Source organism: Chenopodium album, chromosome 14 (assembly GCF_948465745.1).
Source record: "Chenopodium album chromosome 14, dcCheAlbu1.1, whole genome shotgun sequence".
NCBI lineage: Eukaryota > Viridiplantae > Streptophyta > Magnoliopsida > Caryophyllales > Amaranthaceae > Chenopodium > Chenopodium album.
The window spans coordinates 9386598-9412653 of NC_137847.1; the positions used below are offsets into that span (position 1 = coordinate 9386598).

At 36.5% G+C, this 26056-nt stretch overlaps 1 non-coding gene across 1 annotated transcript; it reads left to right on the top strand.

The window, feature by feature from the left end:
* The first annotated feature begins 12784 nt into the window (after positions 1-12784).
* LOC145580352 (small nucleolar RNA R71) lies at positions 12785-12891 on the top strand. Its single transcript, XR_014099415.1, has one exon. It is a non-coding gene; the product is annotated as a small nucleolar RNA R71 (small nucleolar RNA).
* Positions 12892-26056: the final 13165 nt, after the last annotated feature.

The window sequence follows — 26056 nt, forward strand, 5'->3', positions numbered from 1 at the left end:
GTGCATCCGGACTCATAACCATGGACCCTCTTTGACTAACCCATATCCTGAAATTTAGAGAACTAGAGCCATGGTTAGGTTGCAAACTCATTGCATCATATTGTGACTACTTGTGCATACTTATTATGTGACTAAACTAACCGTTTGGTTTGACTTGTGTTTGTAAATAAGTCTTAATAAACTAACCAATGGCTAAAGGATTTTGCTTAATTAATTGATTAATTAATTTGAGCAAATAAATATGTCTAAAATCGAGTCATAGTTCCTTTGAGTCAACCCGGATTTTTTATTCCCGTATACTGCACAAGCGTCAACTTGTTTTGGTCATAGCCGGAGTTTTAGGAAGAACTAAAAGTCGTACAACTATGGATCTGTACCCCCGAGTTCTGTCTTTTATTAGGCGTTGGTTTCGTCCCAATCTGAGTCACAGATAAATAGTTATGACTAAAATACCATAGTCTATCCAGTTTAATGCATATATGTGAGGTCTTAAATTAGTCTTTGCTTGAATCCTAGTAACATAGTCTAGCCATATGGTCATGACACGAGTCTTAACATGTCACCTACACTCACTAGTCTTAGCACACACTTTGTATATGTCACTATGACCATGTCTTAGGTTCATGCATGAGTCGTTTTCCGTCATTGGAGTGGGGGGTCCAATCTAATCCCATTATCTTCCACATTCTCTTCCATGTTGAATAGAGCTTGAGTCAAAATAAATAATTAAAAACTTATCCCTAATTTCCCTTTCCATAGTACTTGGTCAAGGAGAGAAGAGCGATTAATCAAGGACAACACCTTCGTTCAAGTTCAACTTTTTGATAAACCAGTCAGTCGAAAAAGAAAAGCTAAGAAGATAATGGCAAGTCAAGAAGAAGTCAATGAGCTTAAGAAGCAAATGGCTAAAGTGATTGAGGTGTTGAAGGCTTTAACCCTTCAAATCAATGACCCTGTGAAACAACAACAAATGGAGCTCATGCAAGAAAGCTTGAGCAAAATATCCAATGACTATAGATTCCAAGGCATTAGCTCATAAGGGGTCTCAGTGGACAAGGAGCTTCTTCCGCAGAAGTTCAATGCCAATGACATCCCTAAGTTCCAGCCAACGGACAATCCTTACTTTCACTTAAGGGCATTTGAAACTATAATGAATATTAAGGGGATTGATAAGAATATTTTTCACTCTTTATTCTCAATGTCTTTAGAAACCGTTTGTCAACATTGGTTCTTTTCTCTTGATAAAGAGAAAACCTCCACTTGGGATGGAATAAAAAACGCTTTCATTGACAGATATAAGTGTAATATTCAAGTCGAAACCGACTATAGACAACTTGAGATGCTAAGACAAAAAAGAGAATGAAGGCTTTACTTCTTTCTTTAATAAGTGGAGGGAAACTTCCGCTAAGATGATTGAGGTGCCCACCGAAAAAGAATCTGTAAGGATGTTTATCAAGAATCTCCAAGAGAAGTATTCGAAGCATTTAAAATATCAACATAATTTAAATACTTTCAAGGCCGTCTATGACATCGGTATCGAAATCGAAGATGACCTCGCAAAGCAAAAAGCTACTAACAATAGTAACCATAGTGGCTGGAAAGGAAAGAAGAACGACAATCCTTCTTCTTCTGAAAACGCCCACTCTAGTAATAATGTTAGTACCTTTGAACATAACGGTGTCTTAACCATGGGTAATCAAGGATCTAAAAAGAAACCCAAAAGAGAACTCACACCCATTGGAATGACCTATGATGTTGCTTTCGACCGTCTCTATGATCGAGGATTAATCAAACCTATTGGCCCTACCGAGGATCCAACGCCAGAAAAACGATCTTCAAGATGGGATCCCAATTCTTATTGCAAGTACCATCAAGGAAATGGTCACACCACCGATGAATGCTACAAGTTTCAAGATCTCATAGAAGCAAACAAGATCCCATTGCCTCTAGCTAGCAAGAAGACTGAGTGATGATAAAGAAAAAGATAAAAGGCGGGCTTCAACGATAAGATTTCATGACCTCTTTTTCTATTTTTCTTTTATTCTTCCTTTCCCCAATAAGTCTATCATAGGCCCTTTCACTTTCCTTAGATTTATTTTGTAGGATTTTTTCCTTTTAATAAAATGAGCATTTATTTCCTTGCATATGATCATTGCATCGCATAAAAAAAAAATACATGTCGAACTAAGCACAAGGTATACCAATGATTTGAGGCACCCCTTGTAGCCATCATATCATCTTCACCCTTTCAAATATACCATCCTTTTTTGATAAACCACTTTGAGCCTCGTCTAACGATAGACCTTTCTTTCTTCAACCCACATCTACCTAACCTTGGGATGGGACAATGTGCAATTTATGCAATTTTCAAAGAATAAAAGCTTGAGTAATCTCAAAAAAAATAAAATAAGCAAAAATGATAAAAGTGTACAAAAAGGGCAAGTGTTCCAATGTCATTAACATGGATATGTCTTTGATATGAACACGTCTCAGATTGCGTTTCTTATCGAGTGCTCGGTATCGTGCCTGAGAAACATGAATGCCATGTGAGTGATAGACCGCATGATCGGGATTGCCCACACTTATAAAAATAAAATAAATGCAAAAGCAAAAGAGAGAGCAAAATATAAGCGAAAAAAAAGAAAAGAGAGCTAAAAAAGAGTTAAAAGTCTTAAGCATAAAAATATAAAGATTCAAAAGCAAGGTTGCACACCTTGGGGGCTTATCGAGGGTCTTGAGCCTTTTATCCCCTTCTTCTTCAACCTTTAGCCTAACCACGTTACAACCCTTAAAAGACCTCTTTGAAGTACACACATATTTGTGCGAGGTTCGGCTAGAGCTACGTTCGGCCTGATTCTTAACGGATACGTAGGCAACCTCACATCGAGGTGCGGCCGCAATAAAAATGCATTCATATTTACATTCATAATTGATACACATTAAGAGATCTCCTATGCTCATCCCTTTCCATTTAGAGCTAGACTTGAGGGCTTGATCCGTACATTATTAGCTTACCCAACCTGAGAGTCACCATCATTTGCCTTTTCTCAAAACACTTTTTCCGCACACTTAGCCCTTGCGGCCTAACCTTAGTGTTACTTTCACACACATCACAGATACATGACCAAATAGTCCTTCCCTTATGAACCCTTTGTAATGAAATCTTAACACAACATTGAAGCATACTTTGTCATAACAAAATCACTCATCACTCATCATTGCATCACAAAGTATGAAGTGCTTAGCCTCCGTGCCTAAGTTACCCAAATACTTTCATTATTGAGTCAACAATTGGGATAGCCTAGGATGAGTTAATCCTTGCACATTGAGAGATAGTATCAAACAACGTTTGACTAAGCTCATTCAACATGCACCATAAAAAATTTCTTCCTTTTTACGTCTTTCTTTTTCGGGAGAAAGTCGGTACCCTCCACAAAAATGACGGAAATTTTTGTTTTTCTGCATTTCGAGCCATGTACATATCAAGCTTCATGAGTCAACACTACGCACACACGAGTCACACGAAGTGAGTCATCATTAAGTCAAGTTTATACCTTGAGTCATGTCAATTCAATGAGGCAAGCAACACTAAGTCTTAGGTCAACCCTAAAGAGAGATAAGCAAAGTCCTATAGTCCAAAATATAAATGCAGGTACATTTCAGTAAGCAAGAACATTTCCGGATTTTTTCGAAAAACCGCAAATGAAAACCTGATTCCAGCGTCAGAGGACAAGGCTGTCGCCTGGCGACAAAATCTGTCGCCTGACGACAGAGAGAGGACGCAACGACAGCGGTTTCCAGCGTGCGCCGGAGCAGCAATGAGATACATGGCCCCATATTGGATTGTGCGGACCTCATACAACAATTTCGGGTTCCTTGGTACGCCAGTTAGCCCCTATAAGCAAATTGACATGATTAGTAGTCGACTTAATTACAATCGCAGTAAGTGATTGACCTGACGACGATCGTCTTACTTAGCTTAAGCGCCTAAGCATTGGCTCATTACAAGCACCAAGACATCGGTTCAAAAGCAAGCACTTATACGACAATTTTTCCAAGATTGGATTGTCATCTCTGGCAATGTTTCCAAGCGTGGATTGTCGTGCTCTTGCTCTGTTTGGCAATTTTTCCAAGATTGGATTGTCATACACATAGTTCCCTATGGAAAAATTTCACAAAGAATTGTCGTAGGTCTCTACTCATCATAAATTTCGGCAAAGGTTCCCCAACGTGGATTGTCATTCATTTCAGTAAGTGGCAAATTTTCCCGAAGTGGATTGTCGGTCGACTCTTTTTTGCAAATGTTCCAAGACGCGGATTGTCAATAGTGGCAATATTTTCCTAAAAGGATTGTCGCATAGCGTTGGCAAATTTCCAAGGTGGATTTCTTTCAAGAGTTATATTCCAAGATGTGGATTGTCGATCGTAGCAAAGTTCTTATGACAGATTGTTACGAAGCATTGGCAACTTTTCCCAAAATTGGATTTTGGCAAATTTTCAGAGATACGGATTGTCGCTTCATCGTAAAAACATTTCCAATGATGGATTGTTACGTGGCATTGACAACTTTCCCTGAATTGGATTGTCATACATCATACAATAGTCGTGTTGACAACTGTTCCTGAAGAAAAGAGGATTGTCATCACCCAAAGCATCAACAACAAAATTCAAGCAGCATTAAGGATTGACAGGCGTTGATCTTCGGTAATTTTCTTCGGAATATTATCGCAACAACTGAGGATGGCTTCAAGCGAAGTTATCTTCGACGATGTTCTCTAAGATTGTGGAGGTTGTCACCCAGATTTGAGAAGATAGCACGAGATTGGCGGTCTTTGACGACGTTCGCTAAGATTGTGGAGGTTGTCACACAGATTTGAGAAGATAGGACGAGATGGGCGGTCTTCGACGGCGTTCACTAAGATTGTGGAGATTATCACCTTGATTTTGGAAAAACGGTTCGTCATGAGGCGGTCTTCGACGACATTTTCTATGATTAGGGAAGGTTGTCACCATGATTCAAGAAAGAAGCTCGAGATGTAGCAACATTGTTAGACGGCGTTCCTTAGGATGTGGAAGGTTGTCAGAAAGCTAAGGATGGTTTTAGGCGAAGCAATCTTCAATCATGTTCCCTGGCTTGCGGAAGATGGTCACAAAGCAATGAAGATCGTTTCAAGCGAAGCAGTCTTCGATAGGATTGGAGGCAGTTACAAGCGTATCAGTCTTCAGGCAGTATCCCTTAGCTTGAGGGAGATCGTCAAAAGCGACAGGATGGCGTTCCCTAGCTTGTGGAAAGTTGTCACAACAGCAAACACAACAAATCGATTATTCCTAGAGACGAGTGCTCGACGGTGCAAGATACGCGTTTCTTAACTCTTTTATCTGTTTTAACTAACGCTAGTTTGCAGGTATCGACGTTATAAGAATGATTTAGGATCGCAGAACGTTCTGAATCATTCTCCGTCCCTATCGCTACTTTGACTTTTCTTTTTCGAAACTTGCGTTTCTCCAAACTCAGTCAAAGTGGGGGCTTTTGTAGACACCCATTTGTGTTTCCCCAAAAACAAAGCCGGTGATGAATAATTTTCATGTCGAATCATAATCGAATGAAGTGAAAGTGTGGAAAGTCTAGTGTTGCGGTTAGTTTTTATTTCTCTTCTTTCTCTCTGTTTTCGAAAACCTATTTTATGAAAATAGCCAATCCAGTTTAGTTTGGTCCATGGAAAGGGTCCAATAATAGTGTAGTTGGATTGTGTTCAAAAAGAGCTTTCCAACGATATATTATAAGCCCAATTCCGATGAATAATGAGAAAGTTATGGCCAAAATACTAAACCGTGCCCGATTTGACCTTTATATGCGACCCAATGATCTAGAGGAGGGCCCATTATGATTTATGATTCCTAATGCAATTAGGATTGATTATAGTCATCTAGAATCTTCTAGAAGGTTCTTTTGAATCCTAATGTGATTAGCATTGATAATTGAGTTTTTTGAGTTTTATTTAGAATAAAAGAAGTGTTTTAAATAAAATCACAGTTTTACCCCTCGTGCGCTTAATTTTATCAAAAATATGAAAACGTGTGAAAAAACTGCCTGTAGCGCCGCACCACAGGCTGTCGCTTGGCGAGAGGCCTGTCGCTCGGCGACACGTCTGTCGCGCAGCGACAGAGGCTTGTGTGGCGACAGGATCGTGTTTTATTCTTCTTGAAACTCTGATTCTTTTTTATCATATTTCGGCTGATTTTCGTTATAAATAGCCTACTTAAACCTCCATTTTTAAGGACCAACTCTAATCAAGAAATTCCTGATACTCTCTTTCTCTTTCTAAACTAACTTTTCACAAACAAAATTCCGCATTCACAAGATCTAGACACACCTAGCCAAGTTCGAAGTTGCCTTCGCCCCAGACGTGAAAGGTTTGATATTTATAAGGGTTTGGTCCCAAATCTCTATTTCCATTATTTAATTTAATTGTTTGATTTTAATACTTTTCCTTGAAGTTACTAACGCGTGTATTTTGTTATTAGAAAGAGATACGAGGCATCAAAGTATGTGGTCTTATTGCTCTATTCTTGTAAAAAGCATGTTTATTATTTATTAATTCCTAGCATTATGTTAGTATCATGTTAGGGTTGAAGCTTTGATCTTTATTTCTTAGTGACATGCTAGGGTTTGTTATTAATCTTGTTAGTATCATGCCTAGGATCTTGCTATTATTATGATTTAACATGATTATTTTTATAATTATTATGATTTATGATTATCATGTTGCTTGATGCTTATTCATTGTTATTGCTTGATCACGCCTTTTATGCCTGTTTAAAAGGAATTTGTACTTGTAATCACGTTTAATAAGATAATTAATAATCTTATTTAGGCTAATAAGATTATTAATCAAGTGATCGCCAATAATAGTTTTGTTGTGCATTAATATTCAACCAACATAGATAAACAGGTTTAGGGTTAACATATTGATTGAATGTTAGTCAGAAAGCGCACATGAATACGAGTAGAGCAAAGTAGAGGCCTATTTTATAGGGCGAGTTCTTTCTCTTTTAGATTGGATTCGTACCCTCATCCCCGAACTTCCAGTCTTGGTTCCAGACCTATTGGAGTTGACGATCTCATGGATCGTTAAGGGGTGTGACCTTCACCCTATGAACGGTTTACAAGTTCCTAAAACTTGTTAGCGACTCTTTTACTCTAGCTTCCTTCCCTTTGGATGCCACCATGCTTAAGTGTATGATCACAGTGGGGTTCAAGTTTAGGATGGCTTGAAATATTCCCTACAAGTATACAACATGTTTATTTTTACTTGTACATGCTAATAAATGTACTATTCCAAGTAAGGGTAGAAACAAGGTAAAAATTTGTATACATCACTTTTAAAATTGAAATAATAGATGTCGTATGACTTTATATTAATAAATTAATTAAGAATCGTTTGAATTGCGTAATTATCTCGATTTTCTTGATGCTAAACGATTCCACTAATTTTATGGGTGATAGTACTTGTCAGCGATAATTTCACGTACGTTTTTACATGAATGATAATATATATAACTTATACAGGAACATATTTATGTAAACAACACATCAATAGAGAACATTCAATTAATGCCGCCAAAGATGCTCTTCAACTTCTTTGCTTGTGTAGCATCAAGTAAAGTAATCTTCTCAATCACGTCCGTACGTAAGTTATTGGCAAACAGAGAATTTCGTGGTAGTAGTTTGAAAATTAGGGCTTGCATTGTTTAGGCTAACAAAGGAAAGAGTAGGAATTTACCAACATTAACTTGGAAATCAAGTAATGAGTGAGGGAAGCTCATAATATCTCCCTTGGTTAATGTTTTATAATATACTTGATCGTTTGAATCTATAAAACCCGCAAGTATCACTCCTTTAATCACAAGGATAAGTTCTGATACCTTGTGCGAGTGGATTGGGACAACTCCACCCACACCAATGTCTAACCGCGACATGGAAAGGCCTAACCACTACTATGTAGATGGGCAAGTAAGGGTCGGATCCCAAGAGACTATGGTTCAACTAATTAAATAGACTCAAGTAACTACTAAGCAAGTAACCAAATCAAATAAGTGAGAATTAATAACTAATACCAAGGAAGAGCGATTAAACTAAATAATATGATAGATCAAATACTAAAAACATCCAAGATCAAGCATCACCACGAATACAATTAATGCAATAGTCGTTCTACCCCTAACATATAATTCAATTGATTAAAGAGGAAAAGTAATCCCTGAATAGTACCAATAGTCTCTCCTGAGTTATCAATGGCTTCTCTAATCACAATCAAGCCTACTTCCGTGGAATCATGTAAATTAAAGACTTTGAACACATTACTCTAACTTCATAGTCATCCTTTCAACTCACTACTACAAAAACATGAATATAGAACGCCTAAAACAAGCAATATAGAACGCCTCAGAGGCATTCTTCTGAGGAAGTGCCCTATAAAGTCTATATAACGCCGCAAAGAGGCGTTCTATATATAACACAATACAGATCGCCTATCTAAGATAGGTGCTTCGTATTTAAGGTACGAAGTGAATAAACAACAAGGAAAAGAGAGCTGTCCTCTTAGGAAAGACGCTCTATAGCTACATAAAACCAGAACGCCTATCATAGATAGACGCTCTCTATTCATCACTTTTTTTTTAAAAAAAAATAAATTATTAGTATTACTATTATTATTTTAAAACAACAACAACAACAACAACAACAATAATAATAATAATAATAATAATAATAATAATAATAATAATAATAATAATAATAATAAATGAAACACCATAACAATAACATTTTATTTATAAAAAAATTAAAATACAAGTATTTCAATCTTTGAGGAAAAAAAATTATGTTACAAGGTTTCTAACATAGCTAACTAATTATCAATGTGCTAACAGCTTTAGATCGAAGTGCATCGACTTGAATTGCACCGCAATCATCCACAACCAGGTCAGCACGCTTCCACCAACCTCAAAAATAGAAAGCCTGCACCGTACCAAACACCCGCAAATCAAAAGTTTTAAAATAAGAAATTATTCCCAATTATATCATATAAATCAATTGATAAAAGATAAAATTCAAAAATTATTACAAGAAAATCAATTGATAAGAGATGAAAATCGGAATTATGACATGAAAATCAATTGATAAAATCGTGAAAATCATAAATTATAAAACATAAAAATCAATTGATAAAAGATGAAAATCAGAAGTTATAAAATTATAACATGAAAACCAAAACAGATCTAAAATACTCGTAATTGAGAAATAAAACAAAATTATAAAATCAAAATCAAAATTTTGAATTAGAATTAAATCATGAACTATAGATCGAAAAAAAAACCCATAAAAATCATATTAATCACTTTAAAACAACCAAAAAACGGATTTAAACATTAAATTCGAACACAAATGAGATTACCCTTCATATACTGTAACTTTATGCATCTTTAGACTTCACAATCTGTTCTAAAGTAGCAACACCTCATTTCAACGGACCCAGATCTAACGACGGTGACTTATACGACTTGATCGACGGCGGCATTCGAGCGGAGCATTACCACTTCGCTGAAACTGATTTGAATGCAATTGAATCACAAAAAATAACAAATAAATTATAATCAGAAATTTGAATTGAAACCAAAAATAACTAAAAGTAGAACAGATCTATGTAATAACAAAAACAACAAATAAATTATAATTAGAAATTTAAATTGAAACCAAAAACAACAAAAACAACAATCTATCGTTGTTGGACGCTCTATAGATTGTGGCTCGCTGACGCTTGAGGCTCGGTGGTGACACTTGAAGGTTGGTGGTGGACGCTTGAGGCTCTATGGTGGCTTAACAGTACGGTGCATAAGGATTTAAATGGGGAAGAGGAGAGGGAATGAGAGGAAAATGGGGATTGGGGGAAGATCTGATGATTTAGATCTAAGAAAAGAAAGAGAAAATGAGATGGAGGAGGTGGCTTACTCTGTTATGTTTTTAGGGTTAGGTGGATTGTGTTTTTTTTTTAATACTTATAGAACGGTTAACTGAAAGAGGCGATCTATATTGTATAGTATAAAATTGGGATACATCATATAGGCGATTTGTATATGTCTAGAGATCACCTATCCAACTTTACAGTTGTATATAATGTGTTACTTATTCCCTATTTTGTGGTAGTGACTACTCCCGTGATGAACTTCAAACCCTTAATTGATTTATTCAAACCCGTCAAAACCCAACTCCCGTTACGATTAAAACAATGCTTAATAACAATACCAATTATCCCTAATCTAGTATTGGCATGAGCACAATCAATTAAGAATATCAATTACAATTATCATTAGAGAATTTAAAGAATTAAATCATGCATCAATCATATTTAGGTTCCGCTAGATCTTGGAATAAGGAAACTACTCACACATATTAATGATAACAATAAAAAGAATTAAAGAAAACATAATTAATAGTAAAAGGAATTAAAGATAATAAGAAAATACCAAATCTTGAATTACAAGAGATAAACGAAGAAACTTTCTGCCTTCTCAAAACACACTGACATGTCCATGTCTCTGAGTGACATGGGCGTGTCTGGCTGGAGATTACCCTTAAATGAATTCAACTTCAAACTTTGGCTTTCTAGTTGAATTTCAAGTTATGATCACGATACGCAACTTCGTAAAACTTCCAAAAATCTTCATTAAATCCTGAAATACATCAAAAACAACGAATCTACCCATAAAAGCATCGTATGATCACAACTAAACCAAATCAAGCCAAAATAAGCCATGAACAACTAATCTAGACTCGAAAACTACCTAAAAAGACTCTAAAAACACGTACAAAATACGACTTATCAAACTCCCCCAAGCTAGACCAATGCTTGTCCTCAAGAGTTGAAACATGGAACACAAGAAGAGTAAGATAGCCCCTCAAGCAAGAATATATGTGCCAATGAATTAAAACCAAGTGAAAAACAAAAAATGCAAGTCATTGATTATAAAACCACCAAAAACTTCAAGCACTCGGAATTGACAACCAATCTTTCCACACATCTCCCCCAACCAACTCAGTCATATATGAATAGCATCTCACTTTAGTTATGAAAATAAAACAAACAAGCCACTCATGTGTTTACAAGGGTTAGAATAAGAAATCACTCATCCTAATTGCAGTTATGCGCATCGAGTTGATGCAATTGTCCTCTGTAGATTTGCTTATAGATTTTCTCCACTTGTAAAAAGATGATGCAAATACGGAAGTTATGAGATCCTAAATAATGGTAGGCTTTGTTATATATGGGGTTAGACGACGTCATTTTGGAATGTGGTGCTCAAAAATAACAAAAATCCTAATCCCACTACATAGCCAAATGTCGGGTTCAAACCGACCTTATTTCCTCCGCACAACTTACAAGAATGCCCTTATTCTCACTTTTCTTCACAAGACAACATATATGTCTATGACAAATATTTCCTTTCTTTCTTCTTTATGGATTTCCAACTCGAATTCTTATGAAATTTTCACATTTTTCTCATTTTTTCATCTTTTTTTTCTCTCTTTTTTTTCTACTTTTTATTTTTCTTTTTGAAACTTAGAGCATCAACAAACTTATTTTTCTGTTTTTTTTTTGCTCTTTTTTTTTCTAACTTTTTTTTTTCCAAACACAATTAAATAGGGCATAAATAATACATTGATTCTCCATCAAATAAACCTACAAAAGGCTCTAAGGCATAAAATATAAGGCGTTAAAGAAGGGGAATCATGGCTCAAATTGGTTCATCCTAAGAGTTAATGTAAAATAAAAAGAAAATAGAATAAGCATCAAGCACCTAAGAAGTTTTGGCTCTAATTATCTAAAAGGAACTTCAATCACTCTTCCACATTGCATCATAAGTCTCAAATAATCGCAAAGCAAATCCAAGAATCAAATTACAGGAAGGAAAATCTAACACACATGAAAAGAATGACTGAAATAAGATGTACCAGTCAATAATGGCTCAAAAGTCTCACATAGGTACTCAAGCTATCCATATTGGTCAAGTGGGGAGACAATTCTAGCAACAAACAAGTTCAATTCCAAGCCAATTAGTGAATGGGTTTTCAAAAACAAGTTTTTCAATTTTTAAAATAACACATATATTACTTATCATCATCGCGGCATAGTCGTATAAAGACACTAAATAAACAACCCAAAGAAAAAAGTAATACCTCCCCCAAGATAAACTTCACATTGTCCTCAATGTGAACATATATAGAATAAGAACAAGCAAGGGAAAGAGAAAACTAGGCCCTTCTAGCCAGAGGAGGGATCATATCTAGGGGCGAAGCTGGGATTGCCCTCAAAATAATGTCGCATCATATCCCCAAGACACTAAAAAAAACCAAAACAAGAAAAAAGAAAATAAAGGGAAAATAAAACAAAAAAGGGAATGGGTTGCCTCCCATTTAGCGCTTGTTCAAGGTCTTTAGCTCGACCCCTCTTTAGTAGCTCAACCTGGGTCACCACACAGAGAAGATACTCCGTGGTATTGCTCATTAATATATCCACCTCGAAACGGCTCCTTCAAATCAGAGTTTATGTGCTTTGTATCCGAGCTTACTTTGATATAGCGAAACCCATCATGTGGTGGAATATTGTCCTTTTTGCTCACAAGATTTCTATTAGAGACACACTTATTAACCAAAGGGTTAGTAGCATCAATTCTCAAACAAGTACCATCATCAAAAGTAAAATTTAACTTGTTTATCCACTCTGGAATACCATGGTGAGGGCATTGTCTCTGCAATCGCTTAAACCTTCTCCATGCCTCATATAGGGATTCGTCATTGGATTGATGGAAGGTAGATAGCTCGTTCCTTAATTTTGCAGTTTTCTCTTGCCCCAAGAATTTGACTAGGAAGGCCTTGACAAGCTTGTCCCACGTATCAAAGGAACCAATACCTTCATCTCGTTACCACTCCCTTGCTCTATCCCGTAGTGAAAAAGGGAAGAGGCGTAGTTGTAGACACCCATTTGTGTCTCCCCAAAACCAAACCCAGTGATGAATACCTTTCATGTCGAATGATAATCGAATAAGGTGAAAGTGTGAAAGGTCAGGTGTTGCGGTTGGTTTTTATTAAAAATTCTTTCTTTCTGTTTTCGAAAAACAACTCTATTTTATGAAAATAGCCAATCCAGTTTATTTTGGTCCATGACAAGGGTCCAATAATAGTGTAGTTGGATGGGGCTTGCAAAGAGCTTTCCAACGATATATTATAAGCCCAATTCTGATGAATAATGAGGAAGTTATGGCCAAAATAATAAACTGGGCCCGGTTGATCTTTACATGCGGCCCGATGATCTAGGGGAGGGCCCAATGTTAATAATTATTCCTAAGGTTATTAGAATTAATTATAGTCTTCTAGAATTCTCTAGAAGGTTCTCTTAAGTCCTAATAAAATTAGAATTAATAATTATATTTTGATAAGTTTTACTTGGAATAAAATATTATTTTATGAAAATACGATTTCAGTTTTCATACGGACTTTACACGACAATTTTGATTGATAAGTGGACTCCGTGTTTGAAAGCGCATAGGAATCCCAGCTGTTGCCAAACGACAGGCCTGTCGCTACGCGACAAGCCTTGTCGCCACGCGATAAGTTTGGTTTTGCGGCGACAGAGTGGAGTTTTATTTCTTATCAAATTCTACCTATTTCCGGACTGTTTTCTTATTAATAGGGTCCTGAACCTCCGTTTTTATTCATCTACAATCTACAATCAACAATCATCATCTCTTTCTTTCTCTCTCTCTCTTTCTAAACCAACTTTTCACAAACAAAATTCCGCATTCACAAGATCTAGACACACCTAGCCGAGTTCGAAGGTTATAATTTCTGAGGGTTTGGTCCCTAATCTCTACTTCAATTATTTAATTTAATTATTTGATTTTATATTTTCCTTAAAGTTACTAACGCATGTATTTTGTTATTAGAAAGAGGTATGAGGCATCAAAGTATGTAGTTTTATTGTTCTATTCTTGTAGAAAGCATGTTTATTATTTATTAATTCCTAGTATCATGTTAGGATGTTTTTATTGCTTTCTAGTATCATGTTTAGGATGCTTCTTATTTTCTTTCTTAATATCATGTTAGTATCATGTTAGAGCTAAAGCTTTGATTTTTTATGTTTAGTGACATGCTAGGGTTTGTTATTAATCTTGTTAGTATCATGCCTAGGATCTTGCTATTAATATTATGCTTTAACATGATTATTTTTATAATTATTATGATTATTATGTTGCTTGATATATTTTATATTATTGTTATTGCTTGATCACGCCTTTTATGCATGTTTAAAGGTATTTTGTACTTGTAATCACGCTTAATAAGATAATTAATAATCTTTTTTAGGCTAATATGATTATAATTCAAGTGATCGCCAATAATAGTTTTGTTTGTGCATTAATATTCAACCAACATAGATTAAACAAGTTTAGGGTTAATCTAATGTTTGCATGTTAGTCAGAAAGTGCACATGAATACGGGTAGAATGAAGTAGAGGCCTATTATTAGGGCATGTTCAATCTCTTTTAGGTTGGATTTGTACCTTCATCCCCGAACCCTATTTGGTTCAAGACCTTTTGGAGTTGACAATCTCATGGATCGTTAAGGGGTGTAACCTTCACCTTATGAACGATTTACAAGTTCCTAAAACTTGTTGGCGACTCTTTTGCTCTAGCTTCCTTCCCTTTGGATGCCACCATGCTTAAGTGTATGATCACAGTGGGGTTCAAGTTTGGGGTAATGCTTGAAATATTCCCTATAGTTTTTTGGCGATTCCACTGGGGAGGATTTCTATTTTAATTCCTAAAATTTATTTTGGCAATGATTTAGAATGAGTGGATGAGACTCGAAAAGTTCTAAGTATTTCATGTGCGTACTTTTGATTAGCATTATTCTCATATGCATAAAAAAAGGTCCTCATTGGATAGACCATCCGAAATGAGTCAAAAACATAGGATTTTTACACGTAGGAAACTTGAGAAATATCTTTCACAACTAGAATTGAAATAATGCTGCGAAATCTAGAAAATTCTAAGAACGTAGATACCTGCTGAGGCATGTAGGAACTAGCGTCTAGAAAACAGGGCTTGTCGCCTGTAAAGTGATTTTGTCTCCTGGCGACAGTTCTGTCGCTTGGCGACAGGGGTACTTTTGCGGTGACAGTCCATGTAGTCTGGCGCCAAGTTCTTCCAATACTGAGCTAGAACTCTGCCTTCTTGTTTTAACCATTTCTAGCACCGTTGGCTCGATTCTACTTCCTGATTGAGTTTTTCTCTTTTTTTTGAAACCCATATGTGTTCTACATATGGACATAACCCTCTAGGGGTTCACGCTCCATCTACCTAATCGAACGCTCCTGGCAACGACGGGTACATCCGAGTTTGTGAATCCACCAAACCGTGGAAGCAAATTTTTAACTTGCGGGGTCCCATCCATACGCACCAACCCTTCCAAAGGTAAGGCTTCTGCGCGATGCATTTGGTCTCATAACCATGGACCCTCTTTGACTAATTCCCATATCCTCGAACTTTAAACAACTAGAGCCATGGTTAGGTTGCAAACTCATTGCATCATATTGTGACTATTTGAACTATTTGTGCATCCTTTGCTTGTGCATACCCTATATGTGCTAACCGTTTGTTTAACTTGTGTTTAAGTCTAAATAAACTAATTAATGACTAAAAAGGACTTTGTCTAACTAATTAATTAATTAATTTGACTAATTAAAGACTAATAAAGCAATCAATCTGACTTAGTATCACTGTAGGCATGTCCCCTTAGAGTAAAATTACTAGAAACAATCCCAGATTCATGTTCCAGCAATGGCGCAGAAGTTTGGGCTGTGGCGCCGTAGTTTACTGTTTGTCGCCTGGCGACAAATTTGTCGTCTGGCGACAAGCTTCAAACTGTGGCGACAGTTCTGTTGTTCCGGCGACAGTCCAGATTCTTACTCGAGTCATCACGACGAGTCTAATTAAACAGTTTGCTAATCAGTTTGATTATTTTATTAACATACAGTACCTTTGTTAAGTCCTTAATTCAGTCTAGTCACATAGTCTAGCCGCATGGTCTTACACAAGAGCCTTAACATGTCACGTACACTCACTAGTGTTAGCGCTCACTTTATATAGTCACCATGACCATGTCTTAGATTCATACATGAGTCGGTTTTTTCCGTCATTTGAGTTGGGGGTACATTCTATTCCTAATTTTTTCATATTTCTCCATCTACATCATCTTTCCATTCTATACATGCTTTCCCCATGTCACAATATTCATTCTTCCTACCTTCTTCTATCCATTGCATATTGAATAGAGTTGAGTCAAATAATTAACAATGAATATCCCTTAATTTCCTTTTCCACAGTACTTGGTCAAGGAGAGAAGGACGATTAATCAAAGACAACACCTTTATTCAAGTTCAACTTTTTGATAAACCAATCGGTCAAAAAAGGAAAGCTAAGAAGATAATGGCAAGTCAAGAAGAAGTCAACGAACTCAAGGGACAAGTGGTTAACATGGCTGAAATGTTGAAGAATCTGACTCTTCAAATCAACGACCCTGTGAGACAACAGCAAGTGGAGCTCGTCCAGGAAAGTTTAAGCAGATTATCTAAGACTATAGATTCTAGGGCATTAGCTCACAAGGGGTCTCGGTGGACAAGGATCTTTTTCCGCAGAAGTTCAATGCCAACGACATCCCGAAATTCAAGGCAATGGATAACCCTTATTTTCATTTAAGAGCCTTTGAAACTGTAATGAATATTAAGGGAATAGATAAGAAAGCTTTTCATTATGTGTTTTCTCTATCTTTAAAAACTGTTTGTCAGCAATGGTACTTTTCTCTTGATAAAGAGAAAACCTCTAGTTGGGAGTCAATTGTAAACGCTTTCATAGATAGATATAAGTGCAACATTCAAGACGAAACAAACCACAGACAACTTGAGATTTTAAAACAAAAGGAAAACAAAGGGTTCACTTCTTTCTTCAACAAATGGAGGGAAACTTCTTCTAATATGGTCAAGGGTCCTACCGAGAAAGAATTTGTGAGGATGTTCATCAAGAATCTTCAAGAAAAATATCCAAGCACTTAAAATATCAACACAACTTGAATACTTTCAAGGCTGTGTATAATATAGGCATTGACATTGAAGATGACCTTCTGAAAGATAATAATGCGAGAGGAAAGAAGAACGACCATCCTTCTTCTTCCTCTCCCATTAATGAAGTACATGCTACGATCACCTCCAAACCACAAATCCAAAGGTCGAAAAGAGTGTTCACTCCACTTGGTATGAGTTATGAAACAGCTTTCGGAAAATTACACCACAAAGGACTAGTCACTACTACAAAAAAGGCCTTAGAGAACTGTTAGAATAGGCTTTATAGATCGCCTTAGGGGCGTTCTTCTGCTAAGCGATGTATAAAGTATAGAGAACGGGTCGTTTAGGCGTTTTATATAATAACAAATAGAGAACGGTTGTTAGTCACAACCGTTCTCTTTTCCCTTCTTAAATTCGTACACCAAGGAAGGAATAAAGAACGGTTTAGGCCACTTAACCGTTCTATATTGCATTACAGTAGAGAACGGTTAAGTTAGATAACAGTTCTTTAATGTTTTTTTTTTTAAAAAAAATAATATGACCATAATTATTCGAATTACCCTTTTACGTATTTTATACTTCGTATTGTATGTATTAATAATCAGTATTAATTTTGTATTTCATTTTAGACCTGTATTTGTTGTATTCCTGTTTTGTATCTTGTACATTTATCCTGTAAGAAAATCCATGATCTTGTATACGTGCAATATAATTTATTTATAACAAAATTAACAAAAATATTTCCAGATATGACGAAAACCATCAAAATATACTTCATATATATAATTTAATAGCGTTAGATTAACTCCATCCAATCCTTTAAAGACATGAAACACAGGTCCAAGCTCTAGTCCATCAGAAAGGCATACATAGATATAGATGTTTCAAGAGAATAAGTATATTACGAAACTCTTCTTTAGAAGCTTGTCACAAATACATAGACAGTCAAAAGTCAAAACAAGAGTGAAAGATATTATAATCACATACGTATGTTGAGAAAATATTAGTATCAATGTGAGATGAAACCAAAACAGAGTTTTCCTTGGCTTCAGATTCATATTTGGGGGTGATCCTCAAGATAATATGATTTAGATCAGCATAAATAAGTGATTTCCCTACAAATAAGCCGCCATTAAGATGATTTGCACCCTCGACATAAAACTCTTCCACCTCAACATCAATTTCCTAATGAGATGTGTTTTTTTATCTTTTCTGCAGCAAGCAACACATACTGCCCAATAGGAAAAGAAAAACCATAAGACAAAGATTGAAAATGATGTATTTAGAGAAACTGTATTTAATAAAATAATTGCAGACAAAATCGCAAGGATCACTTAAGTGAAAGGCGAGTTATGAAAAAGCCATAATAAGAGGCTTATCAAGTATGCAAATTTTAGTAGACAGAGGGCATACAAAATTCCAGATAGCTAAGGGCCAACACAATCAGAGTATCAGACAAAAAACCAAGAGAGAAATAAAGAGTGAAAGTCAAACAAAAAACCAAGAGAGAAACTTTAATACCCAGGATCCTTCAAATTAAAAGTATCAGATTTCAAACATACTGCTACACATATTTTTTTTTTTGTCAAAACAAGTTAGCTATTTCTAATTTCGAATGGAGTTTTTTACTTTCAAGTTGTGAGTCAGTGATAAAACATCACAACTATTTAGACTTTCTAATTTGCACGAATGCCAAGACTAATAATGTCCAATAGTCTACCAATTAGAAATGAAACACTATCCAGCAGAGAAATAGTTTTCTAGATTTAGCTCTATTAGTTCATATCAACTTGCATGAATAATGGACAAACAATACAGAAAACTGAAGAAAATGGTTTTTATAGTTAATGGTAGTAGATTTAAGGTTATACTATGTTTGAGCTGCTATGTTAAGAAGAGACCCAGAAACGAAAAACAAACCAAACAGTACTAGCAGGCGTCCATGTATTGTTTACAAAGCTAGCTTTTTTGCGGCACTCATATTCCATTTTGGAGAGCTTAATGCTAACTCAGATACACTACCAACTTTTAGGCATGAAACAACAGCTAAATCAAGGGAAAAAAGAATTCCTAGGGGCATCATGGGTAGGACAAATAGTAATTACTCCTAGTAAAAAGTCAAAATATATTCTATAACAAAAAAGAAACTGAGAGCAACAGCCCTTCACAGATTGTTAGAAAGAAATTCACAAAATAATCACTTCCACTTCCAAAGACCTATTTACTTCACCATAAAATACAGCTACACAAATAAAACAAGTGCATGGTACTATGAAAGACGACACGAAACTAACTCATTTGAAGTTCCCTCCTTATTGATGATCATTCACATACAAATTTTCAAACAAAAATGAATACAAGTTTGTCCAGGGTATATCAACTTACCCCAGTAATCACTTAGCTAATGAGATGTGAAAAGGATCCAATAGTAAGGATAACACGGTGGTACATTGCTAATTTTACTTTAGTCAATTTATTTTACACTTATTTTATTCATAATCTGCTTAATCTTTGTTGATGTTCAGCCAACCTAGTAGAACACCTATACAAATTGATTGATAAAAACAAAAACAGGATATAACAATCACATTGTAGATAACAAGTACCACCATCAACCCCACTGCCAAATTGCAAAAATAGTAATCGATTTGCCACACTAGCTAAATTGGCACAAAATTTAAAGATAGAAAAAGTTTCGAACTATGAGACTGAGATACATAATACTCAAGAAATATATAGAACCTTCAAAGCGAGGTCAAGAGCATCAGAACCAACTGATTGAGGACCCAACTGAGTCAATTCCTTAACATGTTTCATAGCTTCTATCTCCGAAAATCCCCGTTTGCCAGAGTATTTGAAATTATTATAGCACAATAATCCCGTGGTAATCAATTTCCCCTACCCCTCTTTCTTTATTTGATCTAGTTCTAAATTGAACTTAGGTAAGATTAATTTGGCTAATATTATTTTGATTACTATTGAAATAAATGTAAATTCGACAAAATTAAGAGTAATTTGACTGAACTAACTGCAATTCAACTGAAATATTTGCATAGAAAAATCAATTGAATTTAACCCTAAAACTAAAACTTTTTTTCAATCACCTAAAATTCAAATTGCAAATTAATTAAATAGACGAATACTATGAATTTAATTATGTTTCCTTCATAATTCGAATGATTCATGCGGTTCGATTGACAAATAATCAAAATTTAATTACTCTATAACAAGAAGATTCGAACCTACCACAGCGGAGTGCGGGTGGTGTGGTGCTCAGTAGTTGTGCGCCAGTGGTTCGGTGGTGCGGTGGTGGAGCGATGGTGCGGCGGTGGAGCGGTGGTATGGCGAACAGTCATCGTATGGAGGTTGAAGGTTATACCATATGGAGGTTTCACGCATCAATAAACAAATGTAGTACTTTTTTTTAAGGTATTAGTTAAAGTGAAAGTGAAATTGAGCGTGTGCTTCAATATTCCTTTTAGCCGCCTTTAATTAAATTGGGCAAAATATTATTTCGTATATTTTTTCCTCTTAAGAATTAAAAAAAAACCAATTAATTAATACAATACAAAACGATTGTTAAGATGACCGTTCTATATAATCTATAATAATTAATTATTTTTTCAAAATTATTTCAGTAAAAAAAATAGAGAACGGTTAACTATGCTAACTGTTCCATATGTATTTACTTATAGAACGCCTCTTATATCAATACGTTCTATATTGTTCTGGAGAACGCCTATCTTTGGTAACCGTTCTATATTTTGCGATCTCTAATCTAGTTTTTGGTGTAGTGAGTCATGCCCATAGGGCCTATCAAAGATCCAGTTACAAAGGCCAGGCCACCCAAGTGGGATCCTAATAAGCACTGCAAATATCACCAAGGAAAGGGTCACGACACTGAGGAGTGTTGGAAACTCAAAGAAGCTATTCAAGATCTGATCGATGACAATAAAACTTCCGAGATTCTAGCCATCGCAGAAGATCAAACATCCTTCGATCCTTCACTCCTTATCACACCTATAGGTAAGCCCATGATCGAGACAGCTTATATAACCTCTCTTGAGTCAGTGGCCGTGATTGAGGAGGATGAAAGTATTTTCTTAGATAATATCAGGGAAGATTCGTCAAGTCTAAAAGAAGTCGTTCGAAAACTACAAGATGTCATTGCCATGCTCTTGAAGTGGTAGAAGGATTAGCAAATCGAATGATGGTTGTTGAACAAAATTCTCACCAAGGATCTAATGAAGAACTCAATGCTCCTAAGCCACGGACAAAACGGACCATTGAAGAATAAAAACCAATAGGAATTACTTACAATGAAGCTTTTGATTGTCTCCACGATCAAGGTCTCATTCGCCCCATTGGTCCCAGTCAAGACCCTCCGCCTAAAAAACGGTATCCCAATTGGGACCCAAAATCTTATTGCTGATACCATAGAGGTCGTGGTCACACCACCGAAGTATGTCTCGCTCTCAAAGATCGTGTTCAAGACCTCATTGATTCAAGTTTCCTTCATGTTCCTCCGCGCGACAAGAAGGCCAGGATTAGTAACGATAACAACAGTGGTTGTAAAGGAAAGAAGAACGACAATCCTTCTTCTTCTAGAAACGCCCACTCTAGTAACAATGTTAATAACGCTGTCTTAGCTATGGATAATCAAAGATATAAAAAGAAACCCAGGAGAGAGTTCACACCCATTGGAATGACCTACGATGCTGCTTTCGATCGTCTCTACGATCGAGGATTAATTAAACCTATTGGCCCTACCGAGGATCCAACGCCAGAAAAGCGATCTTCAAGAAGGGATCCCAATTCCTATTGCAAGTACCATCAAGGAAATGGTCATACCACCTATGAATGCTACAGGTTTCAAAATCTCATTCAAGATCTCATAGAAGCAAACAAGATCCCATTGCCTCTAGCTAGCGAAAAGTCTGGGTGATATTGAAGCAAACGACACAAGATAAGAGGCGAGCGTCAACGACAAGATTTCATGACCTCTTTTTTCTATTTCTTTTTTTCTTTCCCCAATAAGTCTAGCAATAGGCACCTTCTTCCTTAGGTTTTTTTATTTTTTTGTTTCTTTTCTCCCTTTAATAAAATGAGCATTTTTCCCTACGTATGATCATCGCATCGCATTGCATTAAAAAAAAATCCATGTCAAACTAAGCACAAGATATACCAATGATTTGAGGCACCCCTTGTAGCCACATCATATCACCTTTAACCCTTCAAATATGCAATCCGTTTTTGATAAACCACTTTGAGCCTCGTCTAACGATAGACCTTTCATTTTTCAACCCATATCTACCTAACCTTGGGATGGAATGGTGTGCAACTTATGCAATTTTCAATTTCATAAAAAGCTTGAGTGACTTCAAAAGATTAAAATAGCAAATAGAAACAATAAAAGTGTACAAAAGGGCAAGTGTTCCAATGTCTTTGACATGAACATGTCTTTGATATGAGCACGTCTCAGATTGCGTTTCTTATCGAGTGCTCGGTACCGTGCCTGAGAATCATGAATGCCAAGTGAGTGATAAACCGCATGATCGGGATTGCCCACACTTATAAAAATAAAAAAAAAATGCAAAAGCAAAAAAAGAAAAAAGAGTTAAAACACTCAAGCATACAAATACAAAGATTTAAAAGCAAGGTTGCACACCTAGGGGGCTTATCTAGGGTCTTGAGCCTTTATCCCTTTCTTCTTCAAACCTTTATCCTAACCACGTTACAACCCTTAAAAGACCTTTTTGAGGTATACATAATTGTACGAGGTTCGGCTAGAGCTACGTTCGGCCTGATTCCTAACGGATACGTAGGCAACCTCACAAAGGGGTGCGGCCATAATAAAAATGCATTCATATTCACATTCACACACTCACACCATGATCATATCAAAGGATCTCCAATGCTCATCCTTATTCATTTAGAGCTAGACTTAGGGGCTTGATCCTTACATTATTAGCCTACCCACCCTAAGAGTCACCACCATTTGACTCTTTTCAATATATTTTTCCACACACTTAGTCCTTGCGGCCTAACTTTAGTATCACTTTCACATACATCACAGATACATGACCAAATATACTTCCCTTAGGAACCCTTTGTCATGAAATCTTAACACAACGTTGAAGCATGCCCTGTCATATCAACATCACTCATTATCATAATCATCATTATATCGCGAAGTATGAAGTGCTTAGCCTCCGTGCCTAAGTTACCTAAATACTTTCATTATTAAGTCAACAATTCAGATAGCCTAGGATGAATTAATCCTTTCACTATGAGATACAACGTGGGCGCATACATTTGACTAAGCTCATTCAACATACCATCCAACACTTCACTTCTTCCTTTTTGTGTCTTTCTTTTTCGGGAGAAAGTCGGTACCCTTCACAAAAAATGACGGAAAGTTTTTTCTTTTTTGCATTTTTTGAGTCGCACAATCACAATACAATGCACACACGGGTCATGAGTCACACGTGTCAGTTCACTTCGAGTCGAGTCAACCTCGAGTCAATCACAGCGAGTCAAGTTTATACCTTGAGTCGTGTCAAGTCAATGAGTCAAGCGACATTAAACCTTAGGTTAACCCTAAAATAATTAAAGAAATTAGCAAAGTCCTATAGTCAAAGATAAATACAGGTACATCCCAGCGGCAGCAAGAGCAGAATAGGGAAGACCCTACTCCAGCCCCAGACGACAACATCTAGCATCTGGCAATAGATTTCAGCGTCTGGCGCTAGATCACAGCGTCTGGCGACAGAGCCAAATCGCGGCGCCAGAGGCATTGCAACGGCGACAGAACGCTCAACCACTCAGAGCAATTATTTCAACCTCTTTCAGCAATTTCGGGTTCCTTGGTACGCCAGTTAGCCCCTATAAGCAATTTGACATGATTAAGTAGTCGACTTGATTACAATCGCAATAAGTGATCGACCTGACGAAAGATCGTCTCACTTAGCTTAAAGCGCCTAAACATTTGCTCATCGCAAGACACCGACATATAGGTTCATAAACAACAGAGGCACCGACATAATGGTTCACAAGCAGCAAAAGCGCCGACGTACTGGCATAGCGGAAGCAAAGTTCAAGCGAACTTTAAAATATCAACAAGCGTTGGTCTTCGGTAATTTTCTTTGAAATATTATCGCAACAAACATTCAAGTATTATCAAAGCTCTTTTGTTCAGAGACGCGTGGACATTTCTTTCAAGCTCTTTTGTTCAGAGACGCGTGGACATTTCTTTTCAAGCTCTTTTGTTCAGAGACGCGTGGACATTTCTTTTCAAGCTCTTTTGCTCAGAGACGCATGGACATCTTATTCAAAGATCTTTTGTTCAGAGACGCGTTGACATTTCTTTCAAGCTCTTTTGTTCAGAGACGCGTGGACATTTCCCTTCAAAGCTCTTTTGTTCAGAGACGCGTGGACATTTCTATCAAAGCTCTATTGTTCACAGACGCGTGGAAATTTCATTCAAAGCTCTTTTTTTCAGAGACGCGTGGACATTTCTTTCAAGCTCTTTTGATCAAAGACGCGTGGACATACTAAAAAAAAATCTCTTTGTTCCGAGACGCGTGGACATATAAAAAAAAAGCTCTATTGTTCAGAGATGAGTGAACATCAAAATAGCAAGATGGCGTTCCATAGATTGTGGAAAGTTATCACACCAGCAATGCAGCAACAAATCAGTTACCTTCAGAGACGTGTGCTCGACGGTGCAAGATACGCGTTTCTTAACACTTTTATCTGTTTAACTAACGCTAGTTTGAAAGTATCGGCGTTAACAGAATGATTTAGGATTGCAGAACGTTCTGAATCATTCTCCGTCCCTATCGCTACTTTGACTTTCGTTTTCGAAACTTACGTTTCTCCAAACTCAGTCAAAGTGGGGGCCTCTGTAGACACCCATTTGTGTCTCCCCAAAACCAAACCCAGTGATGAATACCTTTCATGTCGAATGATAATCGAATAAGGTGAAAGTGTGAAAGGTTAGGTGTTGCGGTTGGTTTTTATTAAAAATTCTTTCTTTCTGTTTTCAAAAAACAACTCTATTTTATGAAAATAGCCAACCCAGTTTATTTGGTACACGACAAGGGTCCAATAGTAGTTTATTTGGATGGTGCTTGCAAAGAGCTTTCCAACGATATATTATAAGCCCAATTCCGATGAATAATGAGGAAGTTATGGCCAAAATACTAAACTGGGTCTGGTTGATCTTTACATGCGGCCCGATGATCTAGGGGAGGGCCCAATGTTAATTATTATTCCTAAGGTTATTAGAATTAATTATAGTCTTCTAGAATTCTCTAGAAGGTTCTCTTAAGTCCTAATAAAATTAGAATTAATAATTATATTTTGATAAGTTTTACTTTGAATAAAATATTGTTTTATGAAAATACGATTTCAGTTTTCATACGGACTTTACAAGACAATTTTGATTGATAAGTGGACTCCGTGGTGAAAGCGCGTAGGAATCCTAGGAGGTCGTGGTATGAAAAGCATTTTCTTGCTCAATCGTCATTCCATCATAATTAAGCTGACACTCTCGTGTAGTATGACCTTGTATTTCACACATTTGACAAGTTTCCATCGAGGGTCGAGGAGGCCCGACTTGGAATTGATCAAATTTATGAGTTAATGCCTGCATAGAACTTGTCAAAAGAGTTAGATCATCAACATTATATTTACCTCCTTTGTTAGTAGCACTTCGTCCTCGTGGATGGTAATTATCATTAGCTGCCATCTTCTCAATCAAATCCTTAGCATCGGTTGGGTTCTTAATCATGATGGAACCTCCAGACGCAGCATCAATGTATATGCGAAACTCATGGGTCAAACCATTATAGAACGTTTGGATCAACATCCACTCTGGA